The 15,652-nt window shown below is 38.6% G+C and overlaps 1 pseudogene; it reads right to left on the bottom strand.

Moving 5' to 3' along the window:
- Positions 1–3,130: 3,130 nt before the first annotated feature.
- Positions 3,131–3,889, bottom strand: LOC100687424 (annotated as a pseudogene).
- Positions 3,890–15,652: the final 11,763 nt, after the last annotated feature.

The raw sequence follows: 15,652 nt of genomic DNA, 5'->3' as shown, positions 1-15,652 counted from the left end.
GATAGTCACAGAGAGAGAGAGAGAGAGAGAGAGAGAGAGAGAGAGAGGCAGAGACACAGGCAGAGGGAGAAGCAGGCTCCATGCACCGGGAGCCCGACGTGGGATTCGATCCCGGGTCTTCAGGATCGCGCCCTGGGCCAAAGGCAGGCGCCAAACCGCTCCGCCACCCAGGGATCCCAGGACAGTTTTAAATAGCTTAAATCTGTCTGTCTTTTGCGACAGGCTTGAGGCCACCTACTTTTCATGCGTTGTCTTCTTAACATTCACAATCACCCTGTGGGTCAATACTAGTACAATCTCTGCTTTATAGATGTGAAAATTGAGTCATAGGGTTAGAAGGCCATAATTACCTGGTTTCAAGTCCAGCAAATCTGATTCCAGGATCCAAGCTAAATCTTTTTAAAATAAGACTATACTTTTAGAGCAGTTTTAAGTTTGAAGAAATTTTGAGAGGAAGGTACAGAGAGTTGCCCTACATCCCTGCCTCCCACATGTACAGCCTTCCCCCACTATCACTGTATCACAGTAATATACTTGTTACAATTGGTGAATCTACACTGACACCTCATTAAATTCCATAATTTATGTTAGGGTTCACTCTTGGTGTTCTACATTCTATGGATTTGACAATCGTATAATGACAAGTATTTACCATTATAGAATCATACAGTTATTTTTACTGCTCTAAAATTCCTTTGTGCTCTGCTCATTCATCCTTCCCTCTACTTTCAACCCCTGGCAACCACTGATCTTTTTACTATCTCCATAGTTTTGCCTTTTCCAGAGTGTCATATAGTTGAAGTTATACAGTATGTAGCCTTTTCAGATTGACTTTTTTCACTCAGTAACAAGAATTTAAGTTTCCTTCATGTCTTTTCATGGCTTCATAATTCTTTTCTATTTAGTGCTAAGTAATATACTTAGCATGTCTGGATGTATCATAGTTTCTTTATCCACTCACCTCCTAAAGGACATCTTGATTGTTTCCAAGCTTTGTCAGTTACAAATGAAGCTGCCATAGATATCTTATGTTTAGGGTATTTGTATGGACATAAGTTTTCAATTCATTTGGGTAAATTAATACCAAGGAGCACAATTGATGAATTGTATGGTTAAGAATATATTTAGTTTTGCCTGGGTGGTTCAGTGGTTGGGCATCTGGGTTCGACTCGGGTCATGATCCCGGAATCTGGGATCAGGTCCTGCATCGGGCTTCTTGCAGGGAACTTGCTTCTCCCTCTGCCTGTCTCTGCCTCTTTCTCTGTGTCTCTCATAAATAAATAAATAAATAAAATCCTTAAAAAAAAAAAAAAGAACATATTTAGTTTTGTAAGCAGCATCCAACTACCAAGCTGCCTTCCAAAGTGGCTGTACTATTTTCCATTCCCACAATGAATGAGAGTTCCACATCCTCACCAGCATTTGATGTTGTCAGTATTCCCAATTTTGGCCATCTAATAGGTGTGTAGTAATATCTCATTGTTGTTTTAATTTGCATTTCCCTGATGCTATATGATGTAAGCACATTTTCATGTGCTTATGTGCTTTTTTACCATCTGTATATTTTCTTTGGTGAGGTGTCTGTTAAGTCTTTAGCCCAGTTTTTAATTGACTTGTTTGTTTTCTTATTGTTGAGTTTGAAAAAATCTTTGTATATTTTGGATAATAGTTCTTTATCAGATATATCTTTGCAAATGTTTTCTCTCAGTCTATGACTTGTCTTCTCATTTTCTTGACATTATCTTTCACAAAGCAGTTCTTAAGGTTCATTAAGTCCAGCTCATCAATTGTTTATTTCATGGATTGTCTTTGGTGTTGTATCTACAAAGACATCACCATACCCAAGGTCATCTAGGTTTTCTCCTATAGTATATTCTAGCAGTTTTATAGTTTTACATTTTACATCTATGCCTATGATCCATTTTAAGTTTATTATTGTGAAGGTTATAAAGTATGTGTCTAGATTTATTTTTCTGCACATGGTTGTAGTTGTTCCAGTGCCATTTGTAGAAAAGATGGTCTTTGCTCCATTGTATTGCCTTTGTTCCTTTGTCAAAGATCAGTTGAATATATTTATGTGGGTATATGTCTGGGGTTTTTATCTTTAATATCTTTATTATTATTTTATTATATTTTACTTTTATATTATATTTATATTATAATTATATTATTTTTATTATTTGTTATTATCTTCTATATTCTCTAATCTATTATCATATTGATCTAGTTGTCTATTCTTTTGCTATACCACGTATCTTGATAACTGAAGCTTTATATTGTTTTTAAGTCAGGTAGTGTCAGTCCCCCAGCTTTGTTCTTCTCTTAGCTATTCCGAGTCTTTTCCTTCTCCATATAAACTCTAGAATCAATGTCAATGTCCACAAAATAACTTGCTAGGATTTTTATTGGAATTGCAGTGAATCTAGAGACGAAGTTGGGAACAACTGAAATCGTGACAATATTGAGTCTTCCTGTCCATGAACATGGAATATCTCTCCATTTATTTAGTAGTTCCTTAATTCAATTCATCTGAGTGTTTTAGTTTTCTTCATATAGATTTATACTTTTGTTAGATTTATACTAACTACGTCATTTGGGGGGAGTGCTAATATAAGTGGTACTGTGTTTTTAATTTCAAATTTCACTTGTTCATTGCTGGCATATAGGAAAGTAATTGGCTTTTATATATAACCCTGTACCTTGCAATCTTGCCATAATTGCTTATTAGTCTCAGGAGGTTTTTAAAAATATTCATATGTTTAATTTTAATAACTTTTCTAGTGAAGACAGCATTGTGCTTTAGGCAAGAATGAAAACCTCAAAATAATCACCATAAAGCTTCTCTATGGGAGAATAAACTAGTATGGTCCATAGATAAAAGATGAAATCCACAATGTTGGGATTATAAATGTTTAGAGCAGCCAAGACTAGAAGACAAACCCAAATTACCATCAGAAGAGTGAAATATGATCTAGTCCAAAAGGTATCTTTAAAGTTTTGACACAACTCTCAGTCTAAGCTGTGAAGACTGATCTTCAGTTCAGTCCAGCCAGCAGAAATTGACCACGCAATTTTCCACTCTATTTATTGTACAGAGTATGTATATTCCATAAGGTTCCCTTAGTGCTTGCTACTCTGTTGTACTTTTTGTCCAAGCAATTTGAGGGCATGCAAGTTCCACAAAATTGTCAATAAGAACACACTATGCTCTTTCTTCATCATAATTAAGACATGTCATCACCAGTCTTTGTACTGAAGTCTAAAAGAACATTCCAAGTATCTTTTGATATTGATCATTTATGATGCTCCAACAAAAATGTATTCCATAAGTCTAAGAATTTAAATCTTCTTTAAGCACTGAATTACAGTAGACAATGGCCGCTTCTACATCTAATCCGTTTTGTTTTGGATTCTTTGCAAAATTAAAAGCAAACTGGTAAAAATTATTAAATCATCCTGGTTCTTTCCATTTTTGTTCCATCTCGGGTATCTGGGCCTTCAGTTTTTCAATGTCACACCATCCATGAACTCCTGTTTGGGAAACTTGCACTGTGTAGCTGCTCTGAACTTCCACACAACTAACACACTAATGCTGGTTGGATTGAGTGCCAGGTCATCACAGAGCTGTAGTATACCATCTTTTCCTATTTTATTTTCATCTTTAGGATCTTTGTATCTATTGTATAGTTGTTCTAACTTCTTCCTGTTCAATGATCCTTTTACACTCTCTCACATATAAAGTTCAGGATTTTGGAAGAAAAATGTGTGTTACAATACCCAGCTTCCAGTCATTTTGAAAAAGAAAACTTACTGCTGTTTTTTCACTAGATTGTATGAAGATCATAAACTGACAAATTTTATCCTTCTGCAATGATTTCAATTTGCTCATGTTGGTGTCTTCCAGGCCTCTCTCCTCCTCCTCTATCTTTACAATGAATCAGTTTGAGGAGTTTTTTTTTGTTGTTGATTCTTTCAGATTTTCTACATATATGATCATGCCATCTGTGAACAAAGATAATTTTATTACTTCCTTCCAATCTGTACACCTTTATTTCCTTTTTTTCTCTTATTTAATTATTTTAACTTCTAATACAATGTTGAAAAAGAGTGGTGAGTGGTGATATTCTTGCTTTATTCCTGATCTTAGTGGGAATGTTTTGAGTTCCTCATGATTAAATATAATGTTAGCTGTAGGGTTTTTGTAGATATTCTTTATCAAGTGAAGGAAATTCCCGTCTGTTCCTTATTTACTGAGTTTTTATCATGAATGAGTGTCAGATTTTATCAAATGCTTTTTTTGCACCTATTGTTCTGATCATGTGATTTTCCTTTTTAGCCTCTTGATGTGGTAGATTACATTGATCAATTTTCAAATGTTGAAGCAGCCTTCCATATCTGAGATAAATTCCACTTGATCATGGTATATAATTTTTAAAATATGTTGTTGAATTAAACTTGTGAATATTTTATTGAGGGAATTTTGCATCTTTGTTAATGAGAGATATTGATCTGTAGTTTTCTTATAATATGCCTTGTCTGGTTTTAGTATTACGGTAATACTGGCCTCATAATAAGTTAAGAAGTATTCCCTTTGCTTGTATCCTCTCAAAAATATTGTAGGGAATTGCCATCATTTCTTCCTTAAACGTTTGGTAGAATTCACTAGGGAACCCATCTGTTTGAAAGGTTATTAATTTCATTTATTTAATTGATATAGGCCTCTGTGGACTATTTCTTCTGGTGTGACTTTTGGTAGATTGTGTCTTTTAAGGATTGCTCCATTTCACCCAGGTTATCAAATTTTTTATAGTATTCCTTTATTATCCTTCTAATGTGCACAGAATCTGCAGTGATGCTCTTTCTTTCATTTCTAATATTAGTAATTTGTATCCTCTCTTTTAGAAAAAAGAGAAAAGAGAGTTGGTCTGGCTAGAAGCTTATTAATTATTGATCTTTTCAAATAACCAACTTTTGGTTTTGTTGAGTTTTTTCCTATTGATTTCATGTTTTCAATTTCATTGATTTCTGCTCTAATCATTATTATTTCTTTTCTTATGCTTTCTTTGTTTTTAATTTGCTCTTCTCTTTCTAGTATCCTAAGATGAAAGCTTAGATTATTGATTATGAATCATCCTTCTTTTCCAACATGTGCACCCAATGCTATAAATTTCCTTCTAAGCACTGCTTTCACTGCATCCCACAAATTCTTTTATGTTTTCATGTTCATTTAGTTAAGCATTTTTAAATTTCTTCTGCTTTGACTCATGTGTTATTTAGAAATGTGCTGTTTGATCTCCATATATTTTAAGATTTTCCAGTTGCTTTCTGTTATGGATTTCTAGTTTAATTCCACAGTGGTCTGAGATCAGATGTTGTGATTCTATTCTTCCAAATTTGTTAAGGTGTGTACGATGGTCCAGAATTTGGTCTGTCTTGGTAAATATTCCATTTGAGGTTGAGAAGAATGTACATTCTCTGATGTTTGATGTTGTTTATAGATGTCAATTATATCCAGTTGATGGTAGGTGTTGAGTTTGGTTGTGTCCTTACCGATTTTCTGTTTGATGGATCTGTACATTTATAATAGGTGAGTATTAAAGTCTCCAATTATGATAATGGATTCAACCATTTATTGTTGCAATTCTATTAGTTGTTAGCTCACATAGTTTGATACTCTGTTGTTAGGCACATACATGTTAAGAATTATTATGTCTTTTTGAAGACTTGATTCCTTTACTATTATTATTTGTCCCTCATGACTTTCAATAATTTCAAGTCTGTTCTGTCTGAAACTAATGTAACTACTCTTGATTAGGGTTAGCATCGTATATTCTTCTCTCCACTTATTTTTAATACATATGTGCCTTTAAAGGGGGTTTCTTGTAGACAACATATTATTGGATCTTATGTTTTATTTATTTTAATTCCAGTATAGATAACATACTGTGTTATATTAGTTTCAGGTGTACAATATAGTGATTCAACAACTGCATACATCACCCAGTGTTTGTCATGATGAGTGAACTCCTTAATCCTCATCACCTACTTAGGCCATCTTCCCACCCATCTCCCCTCTGCTAACCATCAATTTGTTCTCAATCGTTAAGAGTGGTTTTTTTTTGTTTGTATCCCTTTCTTTTTCCTTTGTTTTGTTTCTTAAATTCCACATAAGAGTGAAATCACATGGTATTTGTCTTTCTAGTTGGGTCTTATGTCTTGATCTACTCTGATAATCTCTGTCTTTTAACTAGTGCATTTGGGCCATTGACATTCAAAGTGATTATTGATACAGTTGGATTAATATGTACCATATTTATTACCATTTTATTTTTGTCGCCCTCATTCTTTGCTCCAATTTTTGTCTTCCATTCTTTTTCTGCCTTTTGTGGGTTTAATTGATTATTTTATGATTCCATTTTCTCTCCTTTCTTAACATATTTGTTTTCTTTGCTTTTTGTGGGTTCTGTTGATATATGCTCTAGCTCAGAGATTCTTCCCTCAATTGTGTCTAGTGTACTAACAAGGCCAGCAAAGGCATTCTTCATTTCTGTAAAGGTTGTTTTTGTTTGTTTGTTTGTTTGTTTGTTTATCTCTAGCATTTCTTTTTGGTTCTCCTTATGATTTCCATCTCTCTGCTTTCAATGCCCAACTGTTCTTGTGTGCTGTTTACTTTATCCATTAGAGTTCTTAGCATGTTAATCATATTGTTTTAAATTCTTGGTCTGATAATTCCAACATTGCTGCCATGTCTTATTCTTTTCCTATTGTAAGGTTTCTGGGTTGTTTTTTTTGTTTTTGCTTTTGGCTTTTTTTATATGTCCTGTAATTTTTTTTCTAGGTAGCCAGACATGATATACCAGGTAAAAGGAATGGCTGTGAGTAGGCCTTTAGTAATGTGGTAGTGAGGCGTGAGGGGAAAGGAAGTGTTCTATAGCCCTATAATTAGGTCTCAGTCTTTTAGTGAGGTTGTGCCTCTGGACTATGGACTTCATTAATTTCTCAGTTACCATCTTTCCCCCTTATGTAGGACAGGATGACTAGGGTATGCTGGAGTTGGATGTTTCTCTTCTTCTGCTTGGGAAGCTAGAGCTCACTGGAGTTGGATATGTACCTTCCCAAGTCAGTTACAGTCTGATAATACCCCAGCAGGTTAGGCTCTAGTTTACTAGTTTTCCAGTTTTCCCTGAAGGCAGGCCTTGTTAAGGAGAAAAGAGTACTCTGGCACATTTCAAAATGGTTCCTTTCCCCTTTCCTCTTGCCAAAAGCATGAAGGATTTTTTTTCTCCTGGTAGTTACTGTGAGAACCTGGAGGAGATCCTGGAGCTAAATTTCTCAAAATTGTGAAAGACTCCCTGTGACTGTATCCCCCAGAGTTTATAACTCTTAGACTTGCCCACATTGAGCCTCTAGCAATGTATCAATTAAAGTTTGGGTTTTCCTCCTCCACTGATTCCCTAAGTGGTTTCTAGCTATGAGTCTTTATTCCAGTAAGCTGTGACTCCCTGTACTCACCTGTCTGTCTCTCCAATCTTAGGAACAATGGTTTTCCCTGTGTTCTCTCCTAGAGATCCAAGAAGAGTTGTTGATTTTTCAGGTTGTTCAGTTTTTTACTTGTGAGGATGGAATGTCAGCTTCTAAGCTCCTTACATCCAGAACTGGAAAAGCCCCTAAGCTAAACTTCTAACGGCTCTGCACACACTTTGTGCTTCACTTAGTGATTAGAAAGGGTTAATGTTCTGAAGTTTTCTACTGGTTAGAAGATATGGAGGCTAGTCTGATCTCCAAGGTCCATTCAGGCTGAATGAGCAGCTGAGCAAGCAGGAACTGGACAATGCATCCAGCCAGAGCTGGTTGAGGGATGGAGGAAGCCTCACATCCCCCGGAAGTTTGGGAGAGAAGACATATGGAGGCGTTATTATGTAACCACCCCCACAGCAGCAAAACCACTCCTCCAACCAATGTCTCCACTTCTGGGCCGGGGACCGGCCCAGAGAATCCTGTCGGAACCCTCCCACAGTACAGGCTGTGCCTGGAGAAGCTGTTTGGTAGGCAGGGAGCAAGTGCAAAAGGTTCTAGAGCTGTGCCACTCAGTACTGGTTTGGGGGCGATGGGCAGAATAGGAGAGTAGAAGGAAGAGTCATGACCAGATGATCAGGCTATGGAGGCTCCATAGCAAAGAAACAAGAAGATGAAATCAGAAATGCGGGTCGAAGCCAGAAAGGCAGTCAACAGGTAAACTAGAGGTACAAAGGAGCAGCGTACATGATATGGGTGATATTAGTGGAGGACAAGAAGCAGAGGAGGCTTATGTTGCCCTCCTACCCATTACAGGGTAGCATTTACTACCCTGAATCTCTAAACACAGGCTGACTTTCACTGTCCTTAGAATGTGGTTGTGTGATGGTACAGAGGATTTCCATTTCAATTTCCATTGTCCTGGCTCTGACAAAGCTGTCCATTTAATGGCTATATTACCTAGATTACCTCCTAGAGAGTCACATTGCTTCCTTCACTCATGTAGACCAGCACTCCACTAAATAGGCAAGTTTTCTTTCACCCAAGCTGCCATATGCTTAGACGACACCTATTTCAAACATGTATCATCTGGTTTTGAACTCAGCCTAGAACCTAGTCCCAACCAACCTTGCTTGCTCATGCAGTCAGGTCACCTCTGGGCATTCCAAGTCTTCCAGAGTATCTTCACCAAAACTCCTGCTGGACACTACACTCTGGCTCTTCCCAATCTTTGCCCCAGTAGCGCCTGGCACACACACAGACCCCTCTAAAGGTATCTAAAGTTATGTATGTATGTATGTATGTATGTATGTGTTTATTTTATTTATGAGAGATCCAGAGAGAAAGAGGCAGAGACACAGGCAGAGGGAGAAGCAGGCCCCATGCAGTGAGCCCAATGTGGGACTCGATCCCAGGTCTCCAGGATCATGCCCTGGGCTGAAGGCAAGCACTAAACCACTGAGCCACCCGGGCTGCCCCACAGACCCCTCTAGATGTGGGCTTGTATTGGGGTGTGACTGTGCACCCTGCATTGACCCATGCCTCTCCTCTGGTAATAAAGATGTGACACTTAGTAAAGAACTATGCTGAAGTAACAATGTGCTACTATAGTGACACAACCATGCATTCACTAGAGAAACAGGATCCCCATGCTCTTTCTGTTTTCCATCTGAGTACTCATGCTTCTCAGATGTGGCTGAGAACTGAAGCCTAGAGTTTCTGGAGCCCACCTTTCCCTCTGTTTTGAGAATTGGGATAATATTTGCTCTGCTACCAGGGTCCATCTCTTTTTGCCAGGATTCTCCTCAAGGATCAAGGACAAAGCATTATTTATAACTTCAAAAGGTTCTCAGAAAAGCAGAGCAAAACCACAATGAAGCATCACTTCATACACACGAAGATGGCTATAATTTTTTAAAAGGAAAATAAGTGTTGGCAAGGTTGTGGAGAAGTTGGAATGCTTGTACACTGCTGGGAGGAATGTAAACTGATGCAGCCACTGTGGAAAACAATTTGACAGTTCCTCATAAAGTTAAACACAGAGTTACCATATGACCCAGCAATTCCACTCCGAGGTATAGACCCAAAAGAATTGAAAACAGGTATTCAAACATGTGTATGCACACTCATGTTCATAGCAGCATTAATCATAATAGTCAAAAGCAAGAAATAACACAAATGTGTATCAATGAATGAGTGAACAAACTGTGGTATGTACATTTGATGGAATGTTATTCAGCCATAAAAAGGGAAGAAGCATAGATATACACTACAGTGTGGATTATGAAAACATTATGCTGAATGAAAGCTGAATGTCAAACAAAAGGTCACATATCCCATCCATAGATTGATTCCATTTATATAAAATGTTCAAAATAAGTAAATCCATAGAGACAAGAGAGCAGATGGATGGTTACCAAGGCCTGGGAGGATGGAGACATGGAGAATGTGAGCAATTGTTTAATAGGTATAGGGCTCTCTTTTTGGGTGATGAACATATTTTGAAACTAGATAGAGGTAATGGTTGCATAACATTGTAAATGTACTAAACACCACTGAATTTCTCCTAAATCTTTAAAATTTCAAGAGTGAGGTTGAATCTGGACACCTAAGGTCATTTGGAATCACTAGGTGTTCTTTTGTTATCTTTCCTCTCCTGAGCTACTAACTGAGTGCTCAATTAGACTCATCCATTGCTGTCTTTCCAATGGGTCCTTATTTATCAATCTCAGGATGCTGTGGAGGGAGGTCACTGCAGCTCTATTTCAAATTCTATGGTCTCTATAGGAGCAGTCATTTCCAGTTCATCTTGCAGATACAGAGGACGGAACTGAAGTGGCTTGCCGAAGGCCACTTGTCAAGGTAACAGTGAGGTTGGATGTCAGCTTGCCCAGCCCTGCTAACTTGCTATCACCACTCTGCTTTGTTCCCAGCATCTATATTGGGGAAGAGCAGAGGACATGCAACAGTCCGAGAAAGCCACACTCCTACCCAGCAGGGAGACTGAGCTGAATGTAGCCAATGAGAACTGAGAGGTAACACTACTTCAAGAAGAATTCTTGGCTTCTTGATACCATCCGGTTTGCCCAGACACTCCTAGCCCACTTTCCCCACTCTACTACCATCCTTTTCTGAAAACTGTTTTCCTTTGCTTTCAAATGAATGGCTGCCTCAGGTACTGTGGTCCCGCTCCTGTCAGAGGTGGGCAGCTGACCCTGGCTGGGACAACTCATCACTTTCCTGAGGAGGTTGGAACTGGAACTTAGACCTTTCTAGGATCTGGACCCTAACATGTAAAATTCATAAGCTAGTTGAAGGTGTGCTACCCTAAGGTAGTAGCTGGAGGAAGAGGCAAAGGAAAGATGGGGACAGAATTTTCTCACTTCCTTACAGTGTCCATGTGTGGACTGAGACCCAGCTCCTTCTTCCCTTGGATTCTGAGAAGTGCCCCAGTTTTCTGCTATGGCAGGTCCTGCACATTACCACCTTCACAACACACCCAACTCCTATCCTATAAGCTAGAGGATGGAAAACTCATGTCCAAATTTCCCAGACTCCCTTGTAGTAAAGGTTTCACATGTGATCAAAGTTACACCAGGCCCACATGCCTGCAAGACACATGGAAGTTGGTAATGAACACCCCAGAGTGGTGACCACACTCAGGGGGATCAGACTTTCTACAGGTAGAGTGGACCCCAGGGGCTTAGCTTTCTTGAGCAGCTGATGTGGAGAGTCTATTGCACCAACCCTAAGCAGTGGCAGATACAGAAGTAGCAGCAAGGTTTTCAGAAGACGAGTCCTGTGGTCTAGTCAGGCATCTCTTCTGGCTATAGGATCTAAGCTTGGGTACTTGACCTGCCTAGAAATTCTATCCACCATATAATATGCTGTCATAAATTCCTTTCTCTTAAACGAACTTGTGGATTTGGTGGTCTGTAGCTTATAAAGAATGCATTTATACATATCAACAATCATAGATTCCTCTTGATAGTTTGACCTGAGTGGCTGTCACCTGCAAGCAAAATAGTTAATTAATACAATAGCCAAATTCATTATCCAAATTGTCTATCAAAAAAAAAAAAAAAAAAAAGAAAAAGAAACTTTGAAAGAGGTTGAAAAAAACTCCTTTATCCAAAAACTAGGTGTCTCCATTTTCAGGCAGCTCTGACCGTATTCTCTAAGTTAAGACATCTGAATTTCATAGAATGGGAAATGTGTGTGATACAAGCTAATTGATTTGTGGGGAACCCTGGATAGTTGCAACTTTACCTGATAAAAGTTTTAAAATTAAAAGTATTTAAAATAAAGATACTCATCTTTATTGGGTCATTAGCTCTAATGTTCTCCTTGAGTTCTGAAGGTATGAGGCCCAGAGAGTTGCTCAAGAACACACAGAAAGTATCAGGATTGGAATGAGAAGTCATATCACTTGACACTGGTCTCATCTCTCCTCCAAAGCATAGTATCTCTGGAAGCTACGATTTTAGAGCTTGTGACTTAGCCAGAAACAACAGAAGAAAAGAGAACAGAGCCTTATCACGTATTTTTTATGACCATGCTAGCAGAATTCAAAGTCAGAAGAATGGATCTGTGAAAGATGTATTTGACCAAATCCTTGTTTGTTATTCCTTTTCTGAAAGGAGTGATCAGTTCATAGGGGAGAGTGGGTTCATGCCCATTCTTTCCTCTTATCCATCGCCAGCCTTGCCCACACCAGATGAGCTGTGCCTCGATTTTTCGTGCAGCCCTTCACACAGATTGGACTAATGTGTCTAAAAGTTTCATGAAATTTCTGCTGAAAGAAATGTTGTTTCTTTCCTAAAGACACTCCAACAGAGGCTTTTGTTTTGTTTTTTAAACAAAGCATGGTAATAGTCCGTAGCAACTATCATAAATAGAGATTTGTCATGGCAAGGAAAGGTGCTGCTAAAATAGCTTAAATCATGATTGGCCTTCCCATAGTGCCTCTGAGAAATGGTGCACATACACAGGGGAGAAGCCTGACTCTGGACCCCTGCCTGATGTTTACAAGAACTGAAGTGTACACGAGGTCAGCAACCAGCCCAAAAGAGTGGCCATTCCTGGTACAAATGCTGCTGAAAATTCACTCAGAGGAGGAGCAAAACTCTTCATCAGAGCGGGAGAAAAAAGAGAGAAACAATGACTTTGTCATGAGCAAATCACTAAAAAATGAAAAGGGCTGCTTATTACCTAATGTGTCTTCTGGAGATAGATGGTATTTCATGGAGTCAACCAAACAGGAAATGAATCAGTGTTTGAAATAACAGTAGCTACTCAAGATTTTTCTTAATTCTCTCCAGACTTGAAAACAGTAACAATATCAGCATCCAGGAGATGTAAGTTCTCTGTCATGTATTGAGGAATAACATCAAATTCAACAGCCTTTAAAGGTCTTGGAATTGAGTGTTTTTGAAACAGTGGATCTTACACTTTAATGGAAACCTGAACCATCTATTTATCTTTGCCAAAAAGACCCAAGGTGGCAGAAACTAAGAGTTTTGCTTTGAATGTTCTTTTTCAAATGCATGTTGGTAGCATTGTCTGATTATTTTTTACTAAAGTAGGAATGGGAAGCTATATTGTCTACTTTGACTTCTTCCCTTCAATGGATGGAGGTCCTTTCCCTATAGTATTGGACCTTATCTCCAAGCCATGAGGCTGGACAGGTGACCATGTGTCCACCATTGGCAGGAGGAGAAGCTCCAAGGGAAAAAGCCACCATGCAGGCTGCCAGCAAAGGATCCTAATGATCTCTGATAATATGCATGCTCTTTCTAAGGACAGATTGAGCCTGAGGTGCAATCAGGTAGAAGAAACATACAATAACAACAGAATTTATTGCCCAAAGAGCAAAAGAATAGAAGGCAGAACCAAAGGGGTAGAGACATAGAATTATGAGAAAAGATGAGAGGCAGGGGAAATCTTTCATTATGGAAATGTATCTCGAGGTCTGGAAACACTCTCTAGAAAGGCCAGCACAGAAGCCATGGAACAGAAAAGCTCACAGACCACACTTTGTTTCTCAAATCATACTTGTATTGAACCAATTTAAAACATACAGAGAGAAGCCAGGAGAAGAGATGGGAGAGGCTGACACACTCAGGATAGGAGCAAATGGCATTTGCGTGTCTGACTCTCTGCCACATCAGCCTTCTTTGCTGATGGTGTGGTTAAGGTAGGCAAAAGGGCTCAGCAGATGGCTCTCTCATCTATCAGAGAGATGCTGGATAAATGTGCTGGGCTGTGTGCCACCTAAAACTCACTGATAACCACTGAACAGCCTACACTGCATGTTTCAGGTAACCAGGGCATGCATGGCTGTATCAGTTTGCTAGGGCAGCCATAACAAAATGCCAGACTGTGTAGCTTAAACAACAGAAATGTATATTCTCATGGTTCTGGAGACTGGACACCCAAGGCCAAGGTGTCAGCTCAGTTTGTTACTACTGAAGAATATAAGGGAAGGATTTATCCTGAGCCAGAATCATAATGCTATTGTTTAAAAAAAATCAGAAAACAAGAAATAACTCTTAGAGATTACAAATATAATGCAAACATTAAAAACTCAACATAAAGCCTAAAAGAGCAAGTGAAGGAACAGTCCAAGAAGAATAAAAGACAAAGGTATAAAAAAATAGGAAAAAGAAAAAAGACACAAATGAAGCATGTAGTTGATGCAAAAGTGGCCATAAATCTCCATCCTTCCTTGTCTTAGTTCAGGTTGTTATAAAAAAAAAAAATGGCACAGGCTTGGTGACTTAAACAACAAATATTTATCTCTACAGTTCTAGAGACTGGGAAGTCCAAGACCAATGCGCTAGCAGACTTGATGTCTGGTGAGAGCCCTTCCCCTGGTTTACAGATAGCCATCTTCTCACTGTATTTTCCCATGGCAGAGAGAGCAAAATCGAGATTGCTCATGTCTCTTTTTACAAGAGCCCTAATCCCATCATGGGAGCTCCACCCTTATGACTTAATCATCTCCCAAAGGCCCCATTTCTAAACACCATCACATTGGTATTATGGTTTCAACATATGAATTTTTAGGAGAACCTGCCCATCATGACATGACTTTGTATTTCTCACTTAGAAAAAGTAGAGCCCATTTTTCCTCCCCTTGCAGCTGGGTTGAACTTGTAATTTGCTTTATCCAATAGAATGTGATAGAAGTGACGTACCAATTCTGAGTCAAGGCCTTGAGACCTTGTACATGCCTGCTTGCTTTATTGGAATTCTCCCCAACTGCCATGTGACCAGACCTAGACTAGTCTGCGGGAAGATGAGAGCATGTGGAGGGAGATGAACTATCCTAGCTGACATCATCTTATACCAGCCAATTACTAGCAAGTCCAACCTTCATGACCCCTGATGCATGAAGCAGCCCAGCCAAGACTTGGAAGGCTGGCCAGGTCAACCCAAACCAAAGTACTGACCCCTAGATCTTCAGCTCAATAAGTAGTTGTTTTGGCCACTAAACTGGGGGAGGAGGTAGTTTGCTATACAGCAACATCTAACTGATATAGAGCATTAGTCAAAGAAGATTAAAATCTCAATAACTAAAGTGTCAAGAAGCAAGAACAAAGGAGAAAAAGAGAAGGAAATTGCCATAGGCATAGTACAACAAAATTTCCCAGGCCTAACAGATGAGTTTCTATATTAAAAGAGTCCACCAAATTTCCACTCTAATGTGTGTGGGGAATAATCCTACACTAAGGAAATCTTTGTGAAATCTCAGAATACTAGGAGAAAGGAGAAGTTCCTATAGATTTTCAGAAGTGAAAAAATAGTCTTATAAAAAGACTTTGGAATAAAAATGGCATTGGACTTCTCATAGGCAACCCAGAAAGCTAGAAGACCATGAAGAAAAGGCCTTTAAAATTTGGAGAGAAAAAAAATTTGGAGAGAAAAAAATTTGGAGAGAATGATTTCCTTCTGCTAATAAGTCTATACTCAAAGTGTGGATATATAATAAACACTCAAGGTCCCAAAAATGTGCTGCCATGCTTCCTTTCTCAGGAAGCTATTGGAGGATGTGCCTCATCAAAATGAATAGGTAATATACTTACGCTTACATATGGGTCAAGTGTACTTGGGTTATTTACACCTACCTCAGAGA

This window comes from Canis lupus, chromosome 3 (genome assembly GCF_011100685.1).
Source record: "Canis lupus familiaris isolate Mischka breed German Shepherd chromosome 3, alternate assembly UU_Cfam_GSD_1.0, whole genome shotgun sequence".
Classification (NCBI taxonomy): Eukaryota; Metazoa; Chordata; class Mammalia; order Carnivora; family Canidae; genus Canis; species Canis lupus.
The sequence above is the reverse complement of the archived record's forward strand: the minus strand, read 5'-3'. Positions and strand labels throughout refer to the sequence as shown.